Here is a 26597-nt window from a genome sequence, read left to right as displayed (position 1 = left end):
AAGCTGGCTTTGTCCCATTGAGGACGTAATGCCAAGAAGAAGAAGATAGCCACCTGGATAAGGCCATTATTTTTCAATACTTGTAGCATAGTTGTTTTTTTAAGGGGCGATCCAATTTTTACTCAGAATTTCTCCTTTCGACCTGAGTCGAATTCGGATCTTCCAACGGATGTAAAATCTGAAGCTAGTGCACTGAGTCGTGAAATGTTAATTGACGGCTTAACATTCAATGTTTTGTTATTTAACAGAATCACAAAAAAAATATTGTAAAAATTTGATAAGAACGCACTGTGTTTTAATTCCTCGTTTTCATGCGCTTTTTGAATAGCGCCCTAACCGTTGATTTTAGCGATATAGTTTGTTCGGAGAAGTTTCTTGGTATATTAAGGCGCAACTTTTGACGAAAAAAATTTTGTGATCAATCCACCTAGCAGTGAGATAGAAAAACTATTTTTTCAAAAAATTTAGATAGACATATGGTGTCTTCGGCAAAGTTGTAGAATTGGCAATTTGAAACAACTTTGTCGAAGACACAATTTTTCTATCTCTTATACTTTTTGAGATATATGCCGTTGTATGTGAATGACCCCTAAAAATCATATTTTTTATCATAACTTTTTTCCAAGATTTTTAACATTTTTTGTGTTTTCTACAAAGTTGTGTGTCATAGAAAAACCCGTGTTTTTGCTGAACATATCATCACCCTATCTTTTGAAGTAACAAAGTTATTCATGAATTACTCTTTTTCCAAGGGGTAGTTTAGGCCTCTATAACTGACTTCGGCGCAAAATGGCGCAAATAACTCTTACAAATCATGAAAGTACCATATCTTCCCTTTCGGCAGTTGATAAAAACTTTTGTCTATAAGCGTCTTTGCATGGGTTTTTACTATCAAACAAATAAGCCTTATTAAAACGAATTCGACTGGTAATTCTTTTACTTTAAGAGATAGAGAGGTGCAATGTTCAGCAAAAACACGCGTTTCAAGATGTTTAACAACTTTGTAGAAGACATGAAAAATGTTAAAAAACACAGTGGAACGTAAGAACGTCACAAACCAGGGGTGCTCATCTTGCCCCGTCTGCCCCAAGGTGTCCCCACCGCAATACAGTTGCTATGATGTCATCGATTCGTTTCTGAATTTATGACGAGTAGGCAGACACCTCGATTGGGTGGGATCGTAAATTTCTCACCATGCGCGCGCTCGCGATCTGTATCTGTTTCGGTGTTCGGTCCAGCAAAAATTGACTTCTCTCAGATGATGTCAGCTTGATCCTTTATGTAGAGGGGTATGAGCTAATCTCGCGAAATCAGCATAAAATTTGCATACCTTGACCAGTTAGTCAGCCTTCGAGAGCCTTTATAGCTTGATAGCGAAGAAACCTTGCAGTGATCCAATCAACTGGATTTCGGCGTAGACGGTGCATAATATGAAGTTTTTTTTTGGGCGTCATATATATTTGCGTTTTTTTCTTGTTGTTTCTGCAAATAAACACAAACAGAATGCCACTCGTATGCCTTTAGTTAGAAACAGGTTTCGGTCAGTAATGCAACCAAATCGTTTGAACAATATCGAGATTTGAAAATTAAATTTGGAGCTTAGCTGGGCGCCGAAATATTTCACACCAATGTGGGAATAACTAATATCAATAGTTTACATTGTTGCTGCTAGCATAAATTGGCTATTCTAATTCGTTTATTAAAAACGAGTCTCGTGCCACTTTTGCTTTTCTGCACAAGGGTACTAATTATATTTATAATAACTTGTTCTTATCAAAGCTTTAGCAAGTTTTACCGCTGAATTAGTTAATTGCTAATTCATAAATAAACACACAAAAATCAAAATTTCAACTTTTACTTTTTTGATCAACTTCGGTGTTTATCTTCTTCTTCTTGGCATTAACGTCATCAATGAGACAGAGCCTGCTTCTCAGCGTAGTGTTCTTATGAGCACTTCCACAGTTATTAACTGAGAGCTTTCTTTGCCTAAATTGCCATTTTCGCATTCGTATATCGTGTGGCAGGTACGATGATACTCTATGCCCAGGGAAGTCAAGGAAATTTCCACTACGAAAAGATCCTGGACCGACCTGGATTCGAACCCAGACACCGTCAGCATGGCTTTGCTTGGTAGCCTGCTTTCTAACCACTCGGCTAAGGAAGGCCCTATATTTAAACATTCATGATTTAATTTCTTGTAGAAATAGTTCACTTTGTTACACTAAACTTCTGAAAAACGTTTCAAATTAGTTGGCTATGTTTCGAAATACTTTATGATTTTTTTTCGCTTACTATCAGAGCTTGATTTTTTCTCTAGCTTATCTGACTCAAAGTTTTGAATGAGAGTTTCAACATTTCTTGCAGACATTTTAAGCACTCAAACATATTGGATTCATAATTTCATTTAGTTATTCATTATTCAATCAATAAATCGAATATTTTTGAATACAACGATTTATCTAGTCGACTTAAAATTGAACAAGTAAGGTGAGATACATGCTTCAACATTTGGCTTTGTTTCATCCTTATCTAAAACTGATTTGATTTAGTGAACTCTTCATTTTTAGGAAAAAAAATATCGAATGATTAGAAATTGAAATAATTAGAGGAATTTAAAAAAAAAGGGGGTAATGATGTATAAAAGGGGCATATCTATATAAAAAAATGGAATGGTGTTTGTATGTCACGAGTTGGCTTGCGAACGGGACAACCGATTCGAACAATTCTTTTACTGTTGTTTTTTTCAGGGGCTCTGACATGTTTTTGTGGAATAATATTTTTGAAAATCCTCGGAAAACTTAAAGCTTCTACAGCTTACTGGTCAATAAAACCTTTGCCAGGATAGCTAGTGGTTGATAAATATGGGCTTGGTAACAAACCCCTTCCAAGAGTAGAAATCGTCTTATTGGCACAATTGAGGGGGTAAGAAGTAGAAACCTAGTTTTGAGAAAATCGACTTTTAAGTTTTTCCATTCCATTCTAATTGTACGGGTGCCAAAAAAACAAGCCAATCTTCTACGAATAATATAATTTTTCAAATTGAAGGAAAAATCACCTAAAAATATCTTTAAAAAGCTTGATGTAGATTTTTTTAGTATATTCAATTAAAAATCCGACCACAGAGTCGCCCTTTTTCGTTTGAGCCCCTTAATTAAAAAACCAGGAAAATTTTCAAAAATATTCCGGGAAAACCGGGAAAATACGGAAATTCCAAAATAAATATTTGATGGCCACCCTGCTATTGGTGCCACATTATATCTATTTCAACAAAAAAGTCACGGACATTGTCTTCAGCAATTTAGCCGGATAGACTGTAATATAACATTGAACAACCGACAGGCACAGCTGAGAAAATTCCTCACGAAAAGTTTGAACCACTACACGATGCACTTGAGGGTCTGACGACACAATCCGCATGGCCATGAAGCCGTCGAGCATACAAGTAGGGTTTTGAAATTGAGTAGTTCCAAAGTCGCATATGTTTGAATTTAATCACTATCAGATAGATATTGTTCATATTAACAACGTTTCCGAAGATACCAACTATCTAGTTTATCTTAAGATGCAGAAGATTAAATAAACTTCAAATAACAGTCCATTATTTATAACTCGATATTGAAACTATCCAACTCGATAAACATCAAATTAAAAAAAAATACAGTTAAACTGCGCTTCAAGAGACTATTGAGTGAGCCATGAAACTCATTTCTACTATGGTTCTATATTTCTATTTCAAGAGTCTGAATTTCAAGTTACGGAGAGATGATAGTAGCGCCATTTATCGGATCATTCTCCAAACAGATTCCATCGCCAGATGACTAAAGATCTTTGCTGAAGACACGCTTTTCAGTATATTGAAATACTGGAGATTGAAGAAAATTTGTTAGTAGTGGTTGAGTTCCATATCATTCATTTTTCATCGCCAGATAGCCCTAGATTTGCTGAACATCTCTGTCGAAGACACCAGCATTCTGCCTTTCAAGGTTCTTGAGATACAGAATATTGATAAAAGAATACTAGCGCCACTTAGTGGCGGAATTCAAATTCATCATCGCAAGATAGCTTTTGATCTGCTGAACAGCTGATAATAGGATAACTACTGTTTACATCGTTCTAAAATGCTAACAGTTGGCGCCAGCGGCCAAAAGTACTGAAACAACCTTTCGAACGTTCAGTTTCTCTCACTGGCTGCCGAACAGCGACATTGATGTTTGCATTGCACTCACTGATCGCGTACGCTCGTTTCTCAAATTTCTCAAATTTCCAACACAAGCGCATGGAAGAATGGTAGTCTAAAACTGTCAAAACGTATGGTAAATAATGAAAAACATAAATTACTAGTAATTAGAAAAGTGCATCGAAAAAAAAAGTGACTATAAATCAAGCGTAATGTGAATAGATATTTTTGTGTGTTTAGTTCACCTTTCATGGTGCTTTCTTTGCTTCAGGATTTCGTTTTTACTACCACTAAAAAAGAGAAATCTATTGCCTGTTCAGTTTTGAATATCGCTCTATTGAATAAAGTTTGTCACTAGCGCCACCTAGCAGATACATTTTTTAAGATTTACAACGCCATATAGCTTTTGATTTGCTGAACAACTTTGTGGAAGACAACAACCTTCTGGCTCATCGGAATCTTTACACATCCGTGTTATGTCAATTTTGGATCCTTTGTGTCCACGCTTTTCCCGTTACCCGAAAAAAAGAAGGGTGAGGGAGAAAGTCTCACCCAAGGATTGTAAGACCAACTAACCGCATGTCCTTGAAAATTTATTTCAAATTAATTGATCTACTGGTCCCCAAATTGTGACCATTTGAAAATTTAAAGTTCGTCCCGGGATTTTCAGGGTTAAATTGTCACTCGTTATTTGTGCACTCGCAGTGATTGTTGAGTAGTATTTGATAGGTCGCCTGAATTGTGCTCAGAGAAACGCCAGGCAAAATAATCTAAGTATCTAATGTGACCAGATGTGTCCCGGAAAAAATCCGGGACGCTTGTCAGATCTCATCCCCTATGAAGCGCTGCCTATGTTTGATCAATTTACATTCATCTTCAATCTACGGCATGTTCTATATACTAAGTTAATAGAAATAAAAAGTATTGACACTGTAGTGACTGTACTGTCAAGTTAAAAATTGGACGTCTGGTCACTTTATAAGTATCTAATCGCGCTCATAAAAAATATCGGTCACTGCTTGTCCAATCTGAACAAGCACTATAGTCAACATTGCATCCATTTGACATTGAAATGCATCAAGTCGAATCCATGGAACGCAACTGACTACCGGTTTATGTCGTCATCACTCTCAGTAATATGGTATTCGCAACGCCACACACAGTACTGTGCTCGTTAACCTCCCTAACCTTCTGGCATTGAAACAAATCACAACAGGGAGAAAAAACCTCATCAATGACAAAATAAGCAACTACTCCCGCGCACACGTTTTTTTGCAACTTAAACTCGCGCCTCTATGAAGTTTGGAGCGAGAAATTCGACGAATTAGTAGACGGATCTCTCTACGCTTTTTTAGCGCTCAATTAGGCGAGGTGTCGACGTATTATTTATGGCTTATGACATCATCGTTCCAAGCAGTGAGAACTTTGTTGCAGATAGGGGTGATGCAAAAGTCGTCCAATCAATAATCCGTAATCGCGAGTGAATTAGGTGCAAATTCCTCTAGTACAGGGATGGTAGCGGCTGAGTGTCTCACAAATAGGATTTTTAGAGATCTCATGATTGATTGAGAAAAGGTATCGAAAAGAGACAAAACAGGAACCAAAATAGTATATAGTGTATACACATGAACCAAAAAAAAAACACTAAACGAACTTGAAGGAGATGACAGTTTTAAGGAGATTTTTTCTGAGAGAGAGCCCAACATTTCTCTACCGATATATCTATTTTTGAATTACAGCATGACATTACAATAAGTATTCCTGCTGGTATTACGGTATACTTTTATCAAGATTTATTTCTTGAAAGTTCATCAAGAACTCAGGTATTTACCCAAGCCTTTCAACAGGAACTAATTTATTGATTATTGGACGAAATTTCGTTCATGATACCTTAGAGTTTTCATTGAAAAAAGTTGCTTCTACTTGACCTGCTACCAGTCCTGCAGTACTCCTCATTTCAGCGATTGATTTAACGAGCCTTGATTTGTAAACATGGGCTCGGAAGTGTTCGATATGATAATCGCTCACGCTCTCCAAACTATGTTTACCTCGCTCCTTCCGAACAGGTTTGTTTTCGACAGATTTACGATATGCTGAAGATGATCTCACCTGGAGCTGAGTTGAGCCGCCGAATGCTTTTTCATTCACGAATCGCAAAAAGTGTCAATCAAAAACGCCGGTTTGAGTTACCTTACTACGGAAGAGGTACTCTCCATAGAAGAGCTCTAGCGCGCTGAGATTGAGATTCAAATGAGAAATCAGCTCTGCGTTTTCGAATGAGCTCTCTGAGTGATTAACTTGCACCCTGCGGGGTGATTTTTTTTCGCTTCGCTATCGCTAAAACCCCTCGAAGCAGCTCGAATCGTGGTACGGTTTTAGTATTAAAGTTTAACTCGGACAGAATACATGCGCGCGCGCTCTCTCATACGTTAAGAAGCAAAACGGATAGGAATAATAGCATTGGAAGTTTAATGTCCATATATTTTTTGACGGTGATCGTCTTCTAGATTGCACCCTAGACTGAAGGTCATTTGTGGATCGTGATAAAAAAAGCGTCGCGCGGTGACGGAGAATATACGCACAATTTCGGGAATTTGAACGCGGAGTTCGTCGGTCGTGAGAAGAACAAAACGGCGACCGGTTTGCCGTTTTTTGAACAATCTACCAATCGATACACTACAGCTGCAGTGAAGCTAAAAGGATTATCCACGGATAACTCGGCTGCCTATATAGCATATCACGTGTCCGATACCATCGTTGTTGTTGTTGTTCTTTGCACTTTTTACACAATAGAAGTTTTATGTTAGTACCCATCAACCGCTTGGGATGTTCAACATCTATAGACATCTATACATCTACTCATTCGGAAAACGAACGGAATGTACTTGAACGGAAACGTGGAACTGAAATCGATAAACCTCCAGGAGGGTTGATGAAAACTGCTCCCAACAGCTGGAAGTGCAGCACGGAAAAGGCGAAACAAATTGGAATCTATTTGCGGCGGAAGATTGCTAGATGTTGCCAAAATTCTGCCAATCATCGATGAAGTACCGAGCGTTTCCTTCCCATACCTTATAAGCAAAGGTGGCAGTTTGCGTCCCTTCTCTACTGGGGTGTTCTACTGACACAGTTCAGGGTGGGTGGTTGATCGCCCGGAGTCTGCTTGCGAGAGCAGTACGAAATTAATCAATAAACTTGGCGGCGACTGATGATTTATACATCTGACCGAGCAACTGAACTGTGTAGCTGACCAGTTAGTAGAGGATTGCACGAAACGGATGCAAATTGCAGCTCGTGATAGAAGACGCAAACAAAGTTTATTTCTCAGGAAGATTCGTATGTGCGTGTATGAAATTTGAGTTGGTTATCTAAATTGTGCTTTAAACAAATGATCTAAGGGCTCGAGTAGCCGTAGCGGTAAATATTCAGCAAAACCTTGCAGATCTTTTTACGTTAGGCATTTTCTCGACATCCACGGGCATAGAGTATCCAGCTTGCCATACGATTTGCCAATGCAGAAATGGTAAATTGACACAGAAAGCTCTCAGTTTTGATAATCGTGGAACTGCTCATTGAAGACTAAACTGTGAAGCAGATTCAATCCCAGCTGAGACGTAACGGCAGCAAGAAAAATTGTTCTGAGAGCATTGGTGAAGTATTGAACTGCGAGTTCAGTACCTACACCTTTGTTAATTGATTAACTTTGTACAACTTCAATTTAATGTGAATCAAACTTGTTGAACAAATCGGTACACAATGTATTACTGCAGCGGTTTTCAGATCGAGCCTTCGGAAATGCTCTGCGAAACTTTGCAAAAAAACCAGGGCTTTAAAGTATTTCACTCTTATTATATAAAGTCTGCTTAGTAGTTGGCCGCTGCCTTTAAATTGCTGAGGTGCCTCTAGTTGTCACAGCGAGAAACATATTACAGCCTTTTGATCCGGGAGAATTATTTATCCAATGGTAAAAACAATCCTGAAGATTCATATATATTTGCAAAAGTTATCAAAGTTGGGACGCGAAAGACGTGAAAGAATTCTGCACAATTGCGTTAAAAACCCAACATAGTCAGGAGGAATTATCGCGAAAATACTTAATTTTTCAAATTCCGTACCAATATTTTTACCGTGTAGGCAGATGTACCGGGTATGTTCAAAGTTTTTGCATGTATTTAAATTCATTTGCAAGGTGATGATTTGGCAAGCTATCTGCGATTATGTAAGAAAAACGTCACTGGGACAGCTACATGGACAAGTTTACAACGGAAAGTGTCTTTAGATTAGAATTTTCCCATTTATTCAATCGAACAAAGGTCCCGTGAGGTTTCAACCCGACTTAGCCATCTGCCATAACAGACCTGACGTCATAGAACGGTATGGTATGAATATTGTATTAGCACAATAATGACAATTTTAGTAAAAATGTATCATTTCGCCAAATTATCTATATATTCAACAGAACGATTTAAAAAAAAACTAAGCGTAAATCTAAAAAATAAGCCAAAAATAGAAACATCATCTGGTACAAAGACACTGTACAAGAATTTATGAGTGGAAATCGACAAAAGGTTCGAAAACTTATTAAATTTGTTTTCTTATATTTTTCCCTTGAAGCTTAATTGATGTGCTAAAATTTTGGTATGTTTTTTCCTCTTGGAGAACAGACTGTGCAGCCAAAGAAAATTTTGTGCAGCCAGATTCCAAGTGGAACTGACTCTACCTTTTCAAAACTCCATTTAACAACGAATGTATCTGTACTTAGTTTTAAAAACACTTTTGAATGTTTTCGGATATTTTACACGATTTTCTATAGAATGGTCTTTAAATATTTTAAAAACGACGCAAACTTTATAATACAAGTTTAATTCCACAAAAAGATGCATTCAAGTGGTTCGAACTGGTTCAAAAGTCAGAATTTTCCTTGACGTCATTAACTTTGTATTGCAGCCAACTCTCTATAAGTCGGCATTAGCACTAAACACCGAAGTGCAAAAATTTTAAATTACTCCCGCCAAATTTGGTCAAAATTCGAATCCATCAATTCTAAGGGGAACTCAACGAGTTTGAAATTTGTATGAAATATATGCAGTGCCGTAGCGTGCGGTTGGCCAGGTTGGCACCCGCCAAGGGCGCCAGGCTTCAGGGGCGCCAAAAAGCGTGATGCACCTTAGTTTTTTTTTAGATGCATATTTAGTAATGGCGTTTCTGGAGTCACAGTATCTAGAAAAACAGTCATAAACATCAACGAATAGCGATAGAAGGCTAATGTTGCGTCAAAAACACAGTTCCATCATTCCTCTTTTATGAATTTTTAGCTCTATTCATAAACATGATAGATTTAAACGATTTTAACAAAAAAAAATGGAATCATCTCAAAAGGTGTTGAATGATTCGCCAATAGAAAATTCCTGAGATACGGACTCCTAATAACTCCCAATAAAACCCAATATCATAAAATAATACTAGGCAGGTTTCAGGCAGGATTTTAAGCCTCAAGCCAGATTTGCATAGAATCTTAAAGATAATTTTGATTTAATCCTGAGCAAAATTATCTTGGAAACCAAATGTCCTTTATGTCGAATGGCGTTTTGCCAAATGCCCTAGACCCATGAAAAAAAAAATGGTATAGGTAGGTTTGTAACACCAGATTTTTTTTTCTACTAAATACTTTTTTTTCTCCGAACTGACTGATAAATGTTTGAATTCGCACAGAACTTTTCATGACATTCATTTCATTAGTTTTGTTTTGCTATTTTAAGTTAAATCTTGATAATATTTTCTTTAAAATCTTCCCTTGTTTTTTTTTTGAGTAATTTCTGAGAATAAAGTATCAAACTTTTTACACACTGAAAACATTCTACAAGCTTGATTAACGTGTTTCACACGTGAATTTTCACTAATTGTAAAACACATCAAACGATGGTGTAAAACCAGTCGCTATCGGCAATCCAAATTCAAATGTAAAACACGTGAATTTACAAATAATCGAAAACTTAGCTGTAGGATATAATAGCGATTGCGTGATTTTCCGATTCCAGGCACCCATTACGGGCACCCTTATATACTCACTTATGACAAAAAAGACAGGTAATGGCGAGGACTTCCTGAGGAAGGGGAGTAAAGCCGTTGGTCCCGAAATGAACTAGCCCAGGGCTAAGAATATCGTTAATGAAAATAAAAAAAAATATTAAACTTCTACATGCAAATTTATTTCGCTACTTTGACGAAATTTCTTTAATATTATTCTTGTATGATGTATGTATGATGGCACAAATATTCGACAAACTCTTGATTTTTATAGGACTTGATCAAGCACTTTTTTTATAATATATTCTTCAATTAACCTTCGTTTTAAAGCCAACAAAATATGACTTATAAATAGCATTACCAACATTTATTGAACATTTCCTTTGAAATATTGCACAAACTCATGGATAAAAAAATGAATAAACAATATCTACAAATATATTTCAGGAGCATGTACTGTGCATTGCGCGACGGCGATCTTGAAAACTTCTAAAAATGCGTGTAGATCGCCGCAGGTACTTCAAATCTTTTGGGTGTCTTCTGCGCGATTATTCATGATTGTCCAAAACATGATCGCGCAGAAGACACCAACACGAATTGAAGTACCTGCGGCGATCTACAAGCGTTTTTTAAGATAGTCGGCGCGAGAATTTTTCGCGCTACGCACAATATTTCATTGAAACTTTAATAAAAGCACCTAAATGACGTGACGCCAAGTGGGCAATGAATCCAGTAGTTTCTTTCGTCTCTGGTCATCTAAACATTAATTTTATTTGAAAATCTTCAAAAATCTTCAATAACCTCTGGTTAATTAGACAATTTTCCTTCAAAAGAGATATGACAAATTTAATATTACTTCTTGCACAAGCTTACCAAAGTAAGCTAATGTTTAAGTATTACTTGAGCTATATCTTATTATTTTATGAGAATTTCGATGAACAATATTTTCAGGAAACACACTCAAATTTTGAAAAAAAAAACATTCAAAGTTTGCTGGAACTTCACGTAAACCTACGGAAAATAAAGAACTTTGAACAAAGGGCGCTGAAATCGCAGTTCGCCAAGGGCGCCATGAGCCCACGCTACGGCTCTGAATATATGGCGCTGTACTCGATGGGTTGCTTTAATTAGTAACTTGAAGAATTTACAATCAGTAGGGTGGAGACTTAAATCTACAGAAAACTTGAATGTTAATTTTTTGTATTTTTTTAAGCAAACAAAGATTGTGTACATTTTATATATTTTCTTTATACAAACGCCAAGCCTGACGTGGCTTTTCTTTGAGAGAACGATGTGTCGCGCTTTTTACTCCCTGTTTACTTGATTATTATGGTATAATAACATTGCGGTGCTTCCTCAAGAGTGTCGCATTGTTTGAAATTTGACAGTTTTTCGAGTGTTTTATTGGCCATCAAATGTGTTATTCTGAAACGTTTTAATTGAAAATGGTAGCAAATCTTTATGAAAACACTTTAGGTATGCCTAATTTCATCCAAATCAGTGTAGTATTTCTAGCGCAATGGTTCCCTACCGGTGGTCCGAAGACCCCCAGAGGGCCGTGATGACTTCTCAGGGGGTCCACGACACCATAAAAGAAAAGGTATATTTTTACTTGATTGATAATCAAATTTTAGTGCAATTTTTCGTTCACAACGCACACAAAACAGTTTGACGAATTTTGAAAATATATGGCTGAATCCTTAGCGAAATTTTTATTTTTATTTTTGCAGATTGTTAGCAAATTTCATGGTTTTAAAGATTTGCGAAAAAATAACTACAGGAATTCCAATTAGACATTAGAAAATATCTTGGGAAATTTTTTTGCAGACTCATGTCACTTTTCTTGACATTTTAACTTCGAAAATATTTGAGAAGTTCGCTTAAATCATTAGCGGATTCATTTTATGCTCCAAAAAGTGCCTGTCAGTATCGTTGTTTATTTCAGTTATTTTTTAGATTTTGAAAGATGTAAGCAAATCTGATTCTCTGGAAATTTTTGATGCCATTTTTGAATGATGTCTTTGTTGATTTTTTATCTTTGGTGGATAGCGGTACCTGGAAGATTATTGTGATGGTTCTAAATGGATTTTGGATATGGTATTCGGCGTATTGCCGTATGTATTCATGGATTTCTGCGATCCATGTATGTGCTTTTTGCATTATTAGACATAGAAAGGCTAATAGCAATATCTTGAAAGATTACTGGTAATTTTATTTGATAAACTAGCTGCCCCGGCAAACTTCGCCTTGCAATCAAGTAGGCTGTTGCAAAACGCTATGTCCCAAACAAAATGACAGTTCCGTTCACACTCGTTTTTCCAACTTTACCGGAGAATATCCTCGGATTTTTATACACACAAACACGTTCGAACCCTTGACGAACAAAACGGAGAAAGAATCATTCAAATCCGTTGACCCGTTTGTAAGCCATTTCGTGACATACAAACACCACTCCATTCTTATTTATATAGACAGATTATTGTTTGTTTTTTTTTTCAAATTCTTGCACAGGTTACTCTAATGACAATTGCCTTTGGAAACTTCGTCAGAAGACTCCTGGTATCAAGTTTAATAAATTAAATTCTTAGTTTGGTTTGCCCGACTTAATTCAAACGCAACCGGACCCCTAGTGCCACTACAGTAATCTCGAAGGTTGTGAAAGTAAATCGGAAAATAAGCTCACAGTCATCGCTGGTATCAACACGCATGCATTGTGTATAAAAATCAAGCATTTCTCATGATACATGTACTAAAGACACGATGCGACCGGTTTTGCATAAATGATTGTAATATAAACAAATCCTAGACTGTCACAATCATTATATTGAGTTTTAATCAATTAAACAAAATATTATTTGGGGTCCGTGACAGGCTTTCAGAATCACAAAGGAGGTCGTGACTCCAAAAAGGTTGGGGACCACTGTTCTAGCGGGTTTTGCAACTTTTTCCCGAACGCCAGTTCCCCGACTGTCAATTCCCCATATACCCCGTTTCGCCGAATAGCCCATTTTGCCAAACAGTTTTTGGTACTCGTAATTTATCAGTTATGCACCCTTTTTTCGAGATTCTCCATTCGCAGCGTTTTTGGCAATATGTATTTAGGCGATAATGGCCTAATGTTTTCTTCTTTTAATTGCTTTTCATTCTTTCTAGTTCACAAAAGAGAAAGTTTAGAGGAAACAGGTCATTCGGGGAGAAACCGCTGGGAGGGAGAAACCGCTACGATATTTCTGTACGTCAAGGTGAGCCGAGATTCTGCTGTCACGAACTTTCACTTTGAGTCGACATCTTAAACAATGGACAAACATGATTAAAGCGCGTAGTTGATCAAAATATGTTTTTGCATTCAATCAAAGTTGCCAAAAATCAAATAAGAATTACAGTGGTATTCCGTTTTTGGCAATAAAGTCCAATTTTTCAGTTGCCAAAATCGAAACCCATTTTTTCCACATTATTTGTCAAGAATTGTAACTATTGTAATGTCCGGATTGTTATAGATACTGGTCATACACATCTTTATGCCAAATGCCCATTATGATATTCATAGGAAAATAGACCATAGGAACCATATTTCAAACGTGTGCTAGACTCAAGTGTGTAAGTCAACTTTTAATTTCAGACCGTATTGCTGTGATGCAATCCTGCATCCTGAGGTGAAAAATACTGACAAATCTGCTTCTTGTCACCTTTATTCATAGAAGAGAGGATCGATGAACAGAAATCGTTCGTGCGACTTACGCCCACATTCTAGCGCACGCTTGATTTTTGTTTCTATACATATATTGTTGGGTTAGGTAGGTGGACCAGTTGGGGAAGGGGTGGCAAAACAAACAGGGGTGGTAAAAAGAACACCGTGCCTTTTACCGAGAAAAAACATGAATTTTTATCATGCCCGGACGATTTAGAGCATAAATCGGAGTTTCGGATTGACATGGAGGTCAATTGAAGTGAAAATATCAAAGAAAACTAAGATTTTAGAAAACTACGTTTCAAAATTAGAATTGACGTAAGCTCGGATGTCTTGAGGTTTTTTATTGAAGGTACCGCTGAATACCGTTATGAAATGATGCCAAATCTAAACCTTTAGAATTCTTTTTGAATGGGTTACAATCATTAATGGAAAAAAAAATTATATGAAATTGAGATGGCGAATTCTGAAACACGTGCACTTGTATTCGGCATGTTTCTTTTTTGGCCAATTTTGGTGTGCAAAGGAGCTAAAATTTATAGAAACAAACTATTAAAATACTGTTTTCTTGACAAATTTTCATTTTTTTTTAATATGGGCGTATTATCCATAAATAATTAAAGTGAATTGTAGAAAGTGATAGCAGGGGTAAAGTTTATCATTCATGACAATATAGCCATTGAACGCAAGTCTTATATCAATACACGAATAGCAAACCAGGTAGGGATGGAATTGATGTGCGACTACAATCAGTAACCAACATCGATTAATTCCTCGATCAACAAACACATTTCACTTATTCAATGATGTTTCGAATATTTGTAAAGCTCAAGAAGCAAACAAAATTGAAAGCCACAAAACACTTAAATGCCAAAAGTAATGCACAGGAAAACAGTATCTACCAAAAATGACGTAATGTTTCACATGATCCGCCGAGAAACCATACCGAATACCAATGTCACAAGCACAAAACAAAAAGTCTTGCAAAAAAAACACACACACACACCTAAATCAGAATCGGAACGAACGTGCGATACATTTTTTGAATATCAATTTAAAAATTTGAATACGAAAACAAGACATTCGCAAGAACCGCGAGCCGCGGACAAGAGGCTCACTTGACTGAAAGATGGCGTCAATTTCCCATTAAGAAGCTCGCGTGCGATCTAATCGGCTCGGTGTCTGTCACCCCCAAATCAGTTTGACCGAACGAGCGCCAACTTGAGATGAAAGAGAAGAGTCATCGCGCGCATGATGACATCAAGCCCAAATTTGCTTCCAAGTGCCTTCTTTGAAGAAATTGCAACAAAACGCGAAATCCGTTTCGGGGTATTGTGTTTGATGCGACGTGAAGGTCAAACACGCTACTTGCTAGACATGCTCTCTAGAGTGTACTTTAAAAATAGCTAGAAATTCACTTTCTATAGCGTCAGTAATACCTACACTGACTAGGATGCGTGTATTCAAACGAAATGTGTTTTACTTTGTTCGACGCGTCGCCGGCCTTTCATTGTCAGACCGAATTTGTTATCAGAACGCGGCCTGATTAAACTAATAAAATGGTATTTGTGTATTGTCAGACTTTGCAATGTTGGCAAACAGTTATTGTCCAGTTTTTAACGACTTTCCTTGACTGGGTTTGTTTTTGTTTACCCGAAGTCGTTGATTGATTGATAAGATATGACACGGGTTGTGACATTTCACCATGCATTGAAGGTATGACGGAAGCGCCACTCACTGGGTAGAATTTTCTATATCAGACGCCGCTTAAAATAGAGCTGAATTATGGCTAACGCTCACGCCACAGTCACGCCAAGTTGCGTGTGCTCAAGATGTTCCCAACACGTGTACAAACCCTCTCAAGTTCCCCTCTTTCACGACGGTTGTCTGGTGACATTGACATTTCGAACTTTATATACATAGGGGAACTGGGGACATAACGTCCATGTTGTCTTTTAAATGATGATCTGATAGACAAACCTATTTTCTATTAACAGCTGAAGCAGACATCCATTTTCTTCTTTTTGGTGTCAATAAATCGATTTTGAACAAATGCGTGCTTATTTGCTTTTTTATTTTTATGGAGGGTTAATCGCGCCATTTGAGCACTAACACCAAAGAAAAATCTCTTAAGCAAATCAAAATTATTTTCCTGTTTTCTCACAAATAAAACGATGAAAACATCAGTGACTTCGAAGTCACGAATACATGCTGATACAGAAAATGCGCATTTGTAAGGTTCCAATTTGAACGTAACTTCAGCATGTCATTCGCTATCTACATTTGGTATAATTTGAATTGAAACGGTTGTTTTGGTGTTATAAAATAAGGGTGTGCATTTTGTTCCACGAGTAGAGCACAAATTCAATTATTTTTACATGAAATACAAACTGTGGTAGTGCACAAGATGGCTGACAATTTTAGAGGTTTTGCTGTGTATCGACCTGAAAAAAAAATGTTGGTTTGTTGGTTTGGTTTGGTTATTTACGATTTTTTTTTGTTTATAAACACACAATGATAAACATAGAGAAGCATTTTTCACATTTTCTATAACGTCGGGTGAAAAAATACGTCGTTCGTCCAAGTTGCGGGTGGCGCGTTTAGCCCCATATGGGTAAATTACCCCAAGTTCCCCTATATGCATTAGGACGCCGCCGCCGCCGTCGAAACAAACAAACTCAATGGAACGCTCATCAATTTCAAGTTCACCGGTTGTCGCCTCGCGCACGCCATGCGATTCTACAAACATTGTCTGATAATGATAAGCCGTTGAGTGAGCCGCCGGGATGAATAGCTTAATTTCCGGCGCAACATTCCGCGACCCGTAATGCAGAAGTGTGATGGTGATAGAACAATCGCAACTTTGAAGCGATAGCCCGACCGTTTAAGACACAAATGGAATGTACCGATAACTTGCTAATATACCTAAATGAATCATGGGCAACACAGTGTCTCGTAGATTGATGGCTGTATATGATATTAATGATTTTAATTTGTCCTGTGGAAATGAGAGCATTTCTTTGCAAAGAATCTATGACAAAAGCTTAAAGTAAGCTTATTTCTAAATGTGAAATTTATACTCTTGAAAGATGTATCGAAAGGAGCAATCAATTCAATGCTTTTAGATAATTCTCCGAGCTCGAATCAGTCTAGGACCCATGTGCTACGATTCAAGTGAGAAAAGCAAAGAGTTTCGCATATCATGATCAGTGTTTCCTAAATTTGCTGGATTTATGCAGGAGATATCAGAAAGATCATGAGCGGTATGTCGGAAAGATCTCAAGCTCCTTCTCAAACATCATTTTCACTTATGACAGGGCTGGTAGCGTCTGAGTGTCTTGAATATAGGAACTTGGCCTACTCAAAAAAGTGTTCTAGAAAACGTGAACTACTAAAACACACCATGAACTACCGTCAAGTTTTCATGAACGTTTTCGGAACCAAGCAACACATTCGTCTAAACATGATCTAGTGACCACAATGTGTTTTTGCTCGTTCTTGGGTTCATGACAACTGTTCAAGGATATAAGACCGGATCCGTGTGAAGTCTACTGGCCGGAAACAAGAACAAACAGGAATTAAGGAAATAAAAAGGAACCTAACATAAACCAGGAGATAAGAGTTTGATGCATCATAGAACTAGGCATTTCTTTGAGAATGATTATGATGTCAAAATCCTCGTGATGTTACGATCATTATTAGAGTATGTTTGTTTTCATGATTTTCTCCAGGAATTTCATCAGAAATTGATTCTGACGTTTGTCCAAAGTTTCCCTTAGATATAACTTCGAAGTGTATTCTACGAAGAATGAACTCATGCATAATTTAGTTTATTTGGAGATTTTATACGGACTTCCTAAGGAATTCCTCCAAATATTTTGTTTTATATACGTTCAAGATTTCAACCTGGAATTTGCCTGAGAATAACCACAGAAAGTGTTTCAGAGATTTCTGGATTACTCCAGAGACTTTTTCATAGAGTACTAATTTTTCTAGGAGTTTATCCCGTGATTCTTTCAACGATTTTCCGAATACTTTATTTAAAACTCCCATTCAGAACTTCGTCAAGCATTCAACCAATATTTTTTTCGGAGATGCTTCGGGGAAATTCTGAGAATTGCCTACAATTTTTTTTTTAAACTTCTCTAAGATTTAACCAGGATTTTCATTAAGGACTTCAGATATTGTTCCAGAGATCCTAAGGTCCAGAATCCTCCTAAAAAATCGTCCGAAATTCCTCCCAATATTTGCCAAGGAATTTTCATGAGTTTCTGCAGAAAACATTCTGTTAAGGTGAAGATGAACCGAAGCCAAACCTCAAATTTTCAAGAGCACGAATCTGGAGAACCAAACATCCGTTTAAGCTGAAAATTTAATCGATTGGTCACTAGCTGGTAGTGACCAATCGATTAAGTTTTCTGCTTAAATGGATGTTTGATTCTCCAGATTCGTGCTCTTGAAAATTTGAGGTTTGGATTCAATTCACCTTCACCTTAAGAGCATCGGTGTTAACTTTGAAATATGCTGCGTAGCACCTGCCAAGAGCACGATAAGAAAACCGCTATCCTAAAGTAACCTTTGATGAAAATCCGTAAATTCATAAGTAAATTTTGAAGAACTTCCACAAGGATTTCTGAAAAAAAAAAACTCTTTTTGGGGAAGTTTCAGAGAGTTCTTTAGATAAATTAAAAAAGATGATCAAAAAAAAAAGCAAAAAATCTCACCTCTGGAGAATATGTAGCCAGATTTTCTGAAGGGATTCCCTAAAAATCATCGGACGGAATCCCAGAAAAAAAATTAGTACGAATTACTAGAATAGTTGGTGTAGTAAAATACCCGAAAAATGTTCGAAAAAATTGCAGGAGTAATCCCTATATGAAATTGTGGAGAAATTTCTAGTAAACTTTCTAGAAGAACATAATGAGGAATGAAAGTCAAATTATTCCTGGAAGAATTTTCGATAGATTTCCTCAAATCCTTGGAGAATTTTTTCAGAAATGTTTGGGTATAACCGTAGATTATTTTTTGGAGGAATCCGTATGAAAATGCCTGGATGAATATCGATAAAAACAGTGAAAATTATAAGTAATGAATAACAAAAAAGTGTAATAATGTTAACAAAATTCTTGAAAAACTCAGAAATAAACCTTTGTAGACTTTTAGAGAAGAAGAAGGAATCTTTGGAGGATCTCTTAGACCAGGCTGCCCAATGTACGACCCGCAAAAAGTTTGAAGACTGTTCGCATATCTGACCCGTTGACTGATATACCTGCTTAAAGTTTTAATACACCTAGGATAACTTTTCATTCAATTCTGTCATTTTATACTCAAAACTAAGATGATTTTAAATGTGTAATGAGATTGTATTAACTATATGTTAGACCAAACTGGTTCCCTGTTGAATTTGAACAAAAGCATTAGCAAAAAGATTGAATGGGCTGAACAAAATCTCACTGGATTCTGGATTCTCACAACTTGTACATAAATTCAGTATTACTTATTAGCGATTTACTCAAAATATTGGGCAATGATAGCCGTAGCGGTAAACGCGCAGCTATTCAGTATGACCATGCTGAGGGTCGTTGGTTCGAATCCCGCTGGTCGAGGATCTTTTCGTAAAGGAAATTTTCTCGATTCCCAGGGCATAGAGTATCTTCGTACCTGCCACACGATATACACATGCAAAAATGGTCAATCGGCAAAGAAAGCTCTCAGTTAATAACTGTGCAAGTGCTCATAAGAACACTAATCTGAGCAGCAGGCTTTGTCCCAGTTGGGACGTAATTGGAAGATTGGGCAATAATTCCACAAAAATATGCAGATTCCTCTCAAAATCTAAGGCAACATTCTCGCAATATCGTAGATTTCCACGGAAAACTTTGTATAGAATTTTCGTAGAATTATCAGCTAGGATTACCTTTGTAATTTGAAAATCATCCTCCAAAAATTATAGGTTCGGTTTTGGGCATAATCCTTCATTTATTTCTGACAGAATTTCTGGCCAGATTCTTGAAAAATCTAAAACTGGATTCTCACAGCTTCCAGAACTATGTTTTATAAATCTATATAAATAAAAATGGAGTGGTGTTTGTATGTCACGAAATGGCTTGAGAACGGGATATCGGATTTTGAAAATTCTTCCATAGTTATGTTCCTGAAGTGTTACGAGATATTTAACGGGAAAGTTTAAAAGAAAAAAAAACAGGAATGAACGGAACCTCCATTTTGCACGGGGCGTTTCAAGGCGTTTTCAAACAGCCTACTTGATGGCAAGACGAAGTTTGCTGGGACCACTAGTAACACATAAAAAATACTTTACCTGAGTTTTATTCACAATTCTCGAAGAATCATGTGCAAAATCTTGGCCATCACCAAACACCATCTTTGGCCAAATATCTAAATAATTCGAGGTGGGATTATGCTCGAATCATATGCATGTATCCGACAAGATTTTAAATATAGGTGTTTTGAAATCCTTAACATAACTTTCACTGATTCCACGATGTGATGTTTAAATCCGGAGCTAGAATCTGGCGTAATTTTAAGTAAATCTTACCGAATCCGCGACAAGTTTATCGCAGAATCATAATGTTCCGCAGTGCTCACTCTTCAATTTTTCCCTCAGAAACGTTTTTTACTGAGTGACTTTTGTTCGATTTTACGAAAATATTGAAATTATCTAATCAATAACAATATCGGTTCTAAGATTTTACCCGAGGATCAAAAAGGTTGGACAAGCCTGTTCTAGAGTAACAACTGAAGCAATCGCTGGAAGTATAAGTGCAAAAATATTTGTAGGAAATTCAAGGATAGTATCTAAGGTTTTTTTAGAACAATCCCTGTGGAAATTATTGGAGGTCAGTGAAGGAAAGTAGCGATCATGTCTGCTGAACGGGAATAGAAACAAAACAAAATGCTCGCGAACACCAAAGTACTGATTTATTTACATTTGTAGAACTCGCGAGTGAACGAAACTGAAGTGATTCAGTTTGGAGCTGTTCGGAATCAATCCCTCATAGGTTTGATCCTGACACTGTTGATTCACTTCGTCGAATAAGGTTTTTGTGAGTTTTTAGTCTCAAAGTTGATTACAAGCTCTTATTATAAAAGTATTGATTTGCAGGCAATTTGTCGGACAAATAACTCCCCACGCCTGTGTGAATCAAGATGGTTCCCAAGTACTCATGTGCCCTAGTTAACTTGAAAACCGATGTCTCAACTCCTCGTTGTTTGTGTCATCAAACATCATTTGGTTTGACTTGCTTTCAAACTGAAGGAAAAAATGTCCCACTATCAGATATGACACACCCCGGCAAACAACATCACCCCGGGGCGTGAGAGAACGATTGCATAAAGTTTTACGATCACTGTTCACCCCGTTCCCGACCTAAATGAAGGCTACTGAAGAACATGTGGTTGCAAAGTAATTTCGGAACAAGATGACCGGTTTTAAGCCCACGAAAAAAGTCATCACCAAGTTTACCGCATGGGAAAAAGACACTTTTCACATGTCACACAGCAGAACAAGTGGCTTCGGTAGCAGCAAGAAGTCATCCTCTGGGTTCGCCGAAATTCGACACCATCACGCCAAACTGTGCCAAGCGTAAAATCTGAGTAATGTGCTTCAGTGCCCCTCAAAACGTATTCTCACTGTAAATCTACAGAAAGAGAGTGAAAACGTAAAAGTAATTACACTCGCAGCTAAACGGGAACAAAACTGGTAATCTAATTTGCTAATCCGAGAACACCGGACGGTTCAGTGTTGTGAACGGCGACCTAAAACGGTTTGACGATCACGTTTTGTAGCGTCTACCTAGTGCCAACTACTTTTGTTTGCATAGTCCGATTACATCACTTGTAAGTTCCCGGTTTGTTTGCAATCCCTTGAATCTATGATTCATATTGCATCCCTCTGAGATGAGATTCATACAACCCGGTCCATAATGGGTGATGTTCAATGTCATTCGTTCAGGTTTTGAACCTTGAACTCCTTGGTGATGATTCGTCAGCAGGTCGTCATCGATCGTCGTCTAGCGCCTCATGATTGCAGGTTGCGGATTCAACGAGAGAGAGTGAGTGCTGGCGCCCCCTTGAGGCAAGACGCTCGTTTGTTTGCTTGCATTAAGCGCAAACAATCGATTCACGTCTTTGATGCGCAAAGTGCACCAGCTGCATACAAATGAGCTTCGAACGAGGAATGGAGCGCGGGTGTAGCGCGATGGTCATTGGAGATCGAACAAAGATCGAGACGGGTCATGGGGAATGTAGGCGATATACTCAGATTACGATGCCATCATTTGACAGGTTGATTCATGCACTCACTGTCTGGTACTTGTAGGGAAAAGGAAAGTAAATGACCTAGTCCATGTGAATTCTTGAGGAATCGCTGAGTGAATATTCGAATTCTCTCGAAAACTAACAAGACTATTTGGAGAAAAGTTTGGAGCTAGAACACCTTTAGGAAATCTCTAATAAATGTTACATATATTATTAAGATATGTACCGATACCCTAATTATCGATTTCAACTAAAGTTATCTGAGGTAAAATTATCCTTATTTTGACATTTGTCTCAAAAATTTAATTCAATATTGTAAATCTTACATGTTCTATACTCGTGAATTTACTTATTATGGGTGAGTTCATAATAAGCAAACTCCCCTAGATAACACTCAAATTTGTTCCCGAAACATCAACATCACTCGTTTAGTTACGGCAGATTCACTACCACACCGTAACTAACCCTAATTGGATCACAACAAGCCGAAGGGATGGATGACACGTGCTTCTCTGCGCAGTACATATCCACAAGGGGGGCACTCAATGTTTATGATTCGCGATTATGCGAGAGGCAATCTGTGCGAGAATGAGTATCCGGCCACGTAGACGTAGTTACTACAGATGCTCTCACTGTTCAGAAAGTACACCCTGACTCACAGCTGATTTCCCTTTCTCACTTGCTCTCGAATGTTCCTGTTCGGATAAAACATATGTTCTGGGTGTACCCGTACCAATACCAAGCTGTATCGTTTAGTTTCAGAGATTCAATGAAATTGTGAAATTCGTCCTCCCCCCTTTATTAGATGAGAAAATTGTCGAATGGCATTTTCGACTGTTCAAAAATGTCTCGTCGATTCAGAAGTTAATGTAGCTCGTGAAACGATTTACGACAAATTAAATAACCACACCACTTTTCGAGCGACCTTCGGAAAAACTTCGACTGACGCGACGGCGACGCAACTTGGCTTGGCGTCCCATTCAAGGCTCTTCTGCTCAAGTCGAGAACCTACAGTAGTGTTCAGAATAATAGTAGTAAGAGCCGATCTCCATACAAAACGCTCAACTTTGACACGCTGTAGCTTTGTTTCCCTGTGAGCAGTTAGTATGAAATTTTACAGGAGTTAATAATATGTTCAATTTTATTATCACGAAATCATATTTTTGTGTTGAAAACTTTTATTCGTCATCAATTTTATTAAAAAAAAATATGGTTTATCTATACATTTCTAGCTTGAAAGGAAATTGTTATAACGACGAGTAAGGAAAAGTTGGCGAGGCTTTGCCCATCATTCTTACACAATTTCTCCCAGTTTTTCTTCAAAGCTTCATTCTTCAACCTCCATGCGGCACGTACCGACAAAAAATTCGAGGCCGTGGATCTGTTTGGAGTCCTGCCTGCCTTGACCAGCCACTCACGGTACAGCTTCCTCGCACGCAATTTGGCCATCGTGTTTTCCTTATCAGTCCGGTTTGGTGCCTTCCTGAGCTTGAAAACACGTAGCCCAGCCCGCTTCATGGTCTGCTGGACGAATCACTTCGACGAATTCGCCTTTTTGGCTACGTCTCCGGTAGAAAGGTTCAGGTTATTCTTAAAGTATTGCCTTATCTTCCGCGCCTTCTCTGGGTATTCTGTTTTCGATTTTCGGCCGCTTCCAGTGTGCCGTTCAATGGTCTTCGTCTTCTGGAACATCTTCACAACGCGGGACGCGGTGAAATAGTGGATTCCAAGCCTTTTGCCGATTTATCTGTGCGACTGACCAGGATTAACGATCACCGCGCCCAAGATTTTCTGGCGTAGCTCTTCTTGTTTCGAATGCATCTTGAAAACTACTCGACAGATTGCGATAAAATTTTGCACACATTAACATAACACTCTAAACTAGTATTACCAAAAATTCATTAATTTTTACCCACGCGATAAAAAGATAAACCCAAAACAAAGTATCGCATTTTTTCCGAGTAAACTCTTTAATTCGGACCAGATCACCCCAAAAATTTTCGTTTTCTGCTATGGTAGTAATAGAATATGCCTCCGATTTGTTTGGTATAAAGTTTACTGAACGCAAGCATAAAAATTCAAACTCAAAGGGTGACAGCTTGAGTGAAATGCGAATTTAATCAATAAAACGTAAGTGATATTGAAATCTGATTCAAAACTAAGTACAATCAACTCTTCCTAACTCGATTTTGACTGCATCACCGATTCAAGGAGAAATCGATATACTGAACTTTTTTTTCAATTTCTGAAATTTACGTTGTTTTTTCGTTACATTTGAAATATAATTTCAAGATAATTATCGTTTTACAAACTTTCAAAACCACTCCAAATTGAAGCAATATCAATGGAAATCTATCATTGCACTGCACTTGCTATCTGTAATGCGCTGCTAGATTTTCATGAAGAATACTTTAAATTAGAACAAAAAAACTGGTTTTAGTTTTTAATGATTGGCACTAAATCTTTTCAATAAAAAAAACATTGAGCTGCGCCGCTATCGAAACACTATTTAAGGTGTAGAAATTCAAAAACAAGAACATTCTAGAGCATTCCAACGTTACTACCTTTAGTAAGGGCCTTATTTTATAAATCGAGTTGATCAAAAACGGTTCGACTGGAGTCACTGTCTACCAAAAATTTCGCTCGACTTGGCTCTGTCACTCGATGGTCACTCGAGATTCCACACCAGTTAATACTACCGAAATTATGACAGTTACTACGATCATTCATACATAAATTTCTTCAGAGATTCTGTCTGAATTTATTTAAACAGTTTTGTAGGACGTTATGCAGATATTTGTTTTTTTAATTGGTAATTTATCAAGAAAATTTATGGAAGAGTTTCATAAAGAATTTATGAGTTCTTTCAGATATTATTCAAGGCATACTTAGAATGCCTTGATATTTGTTATTTTTTTGTTATTTTTTTCACGCAAGGGATATCGAATTTATTTCAATTCAAATCAACGAAGGTACGGTGCTGCCATCTGGAAAAAGTTTACTCGATGCGTGAAGCGTCGAAAATTTTACCCGGCATGGTATAGGGAGTGAAATTTCAGCTGCTTATATAAAATTAACTACAACAGCTATTTAAAAAAATTTCAGTACACGTTGATAGACTTTTGATGGACTACATTATAGACACATAATTTTGATTTTTATATATTTTGCTGTGGTAATTACCTTCGTAGTCGCGAACATAATTTCAAAATCGATCAAACGCTTCCAGCCCTAATTTTTTCAAGATATCATCTAGTAAAAATACAAGAATAAAGACACTTTCAGATCAAATGGGCAGTGCGTCGAGAACGCCATCATTATTTTTCCCTCTCGGGTGACGCGTTCTTTTCTGCCGGGCAGTGCGTCGAGAAAGTCCGGGCAGTGCGTCGAGAACGCCCAAGAAGTCGACAGTTTTTTCCCTCTTTTTTTCTCGGGTTGCGCTTTCTTTAGAGTGCATGGAGAAAGCCCGAGTAATTTTTATTAGTTTCTCCTCGGGTCGCGAGCCTTTTTTTCCTGAGTGCTTTTATATGGCCGAGCAAGCGAGTGAAGCTGAGAGCTGGATTGTGGCTGCTCAATCAAGGATAAAGGATCAATTGGTGAGCTCGTTTCATGCTTTTTTTTCAAATCTGTAAAATATGTATGACCGCACATACGTTACATAAATATGATTTTTCAACAAACTATGAATGGTTCGTCACTGTAAGTGTCGGCATAAACTCTTATTCATAACTTTGTTGTTTTATATTTTTTATATAAAATCCCTTACCTTTATTTTTATTTATTTATTTATTTGTTTATTTCGTCTCCGAATGAATCGTACATACTACCAAAAAGTACTTATAGTCTAGAATACTACAAAATTTCACACATACAGCAAAAAGGGAACTTATCATAAAACAATCAATTTATAGGTAACATAGATAACAATTACAAATCAAACTGAATTGTTCGTTGTCCGATACGAAGGTCTCCACACGGGATTGGAGTAGTCTCGAAACTCGCGGCATTTTACACCAATCGGCCAATTACATGTTGTTAAGACGGAATTTCGATATTTTGCATCAAGGACGACTTTGAACGACACATAATCGTACGTTGAAAGATCTTTTCACGATGAAACCAAGCATTTCACGTTCAAAACTTGATCGGCTCCAATCGTTTCGCAAACCATTTGCTCGACTTCATCCACCGTGACGTGATTCGCTATATTGGAGATAAACAGTTGTAGATTCGAATTGATCGTTGAACCAGGTGTGTGGTCGATGATTTTTTGAAAAGACAATTTACACCGTCTTCAGCACATAGGCTGCACAGACTGAACGATCACTAACATTAGGCAACGGACAACACGAAACATTCAGTAGCCCAGCGATGAATTTTTCGTTTGACGAAAAGTTTTCACCGACTGGAGCGGGAATCGAACCCACA

The 26597-nt window shown here is 37.5% G+C and overlaps 1 protein-coding gene across 49 annotated transcripts in view; it reads left to right on the top strand.

Annotated features, from left to right (window-relative positions):
• Nucleotides 1–26597, top strand: part of LOC5576237 (dystonin) — a 627686-nt gene that overhangs the window by 525385 nt on the left and 75704 nt on the right. For 2 of the 49 annotated variants that reach the window (XM_021853532.1, XM_021853531.1), the window contains exon 1: nt 6569–6979. The exons of the other annotated variants lie outside the window; for them this stretch is intronic. The gene's annotated coding sequence lies outside the window, so the exon portion shown is untranslated. Of the gene's footprint in view, nt 1–6568; nt 6980–26597 lie in introns of those variants that run through there. 49 annotated transcript variants of the gene reach the window in all.

The sequence above is a fragment of the Aedes aegypti genome, chromosome 3 (assembly GCF_002204515.2).
Source record: "Aedes aegypti strain LVP_AGWG chromosome 3, AaegL5.0 Primary Assembly, whole genome shotgun sequence".
Taxonomy (NCBI): Eukaryota; Metazoa; Arthropoda; class Insecta; order Diptera; family Culicidae; genus Aedes; species Aedes aegypti.
This window is presented reverse-complemented; position numbering and strand designations above follow the sequence as displayed.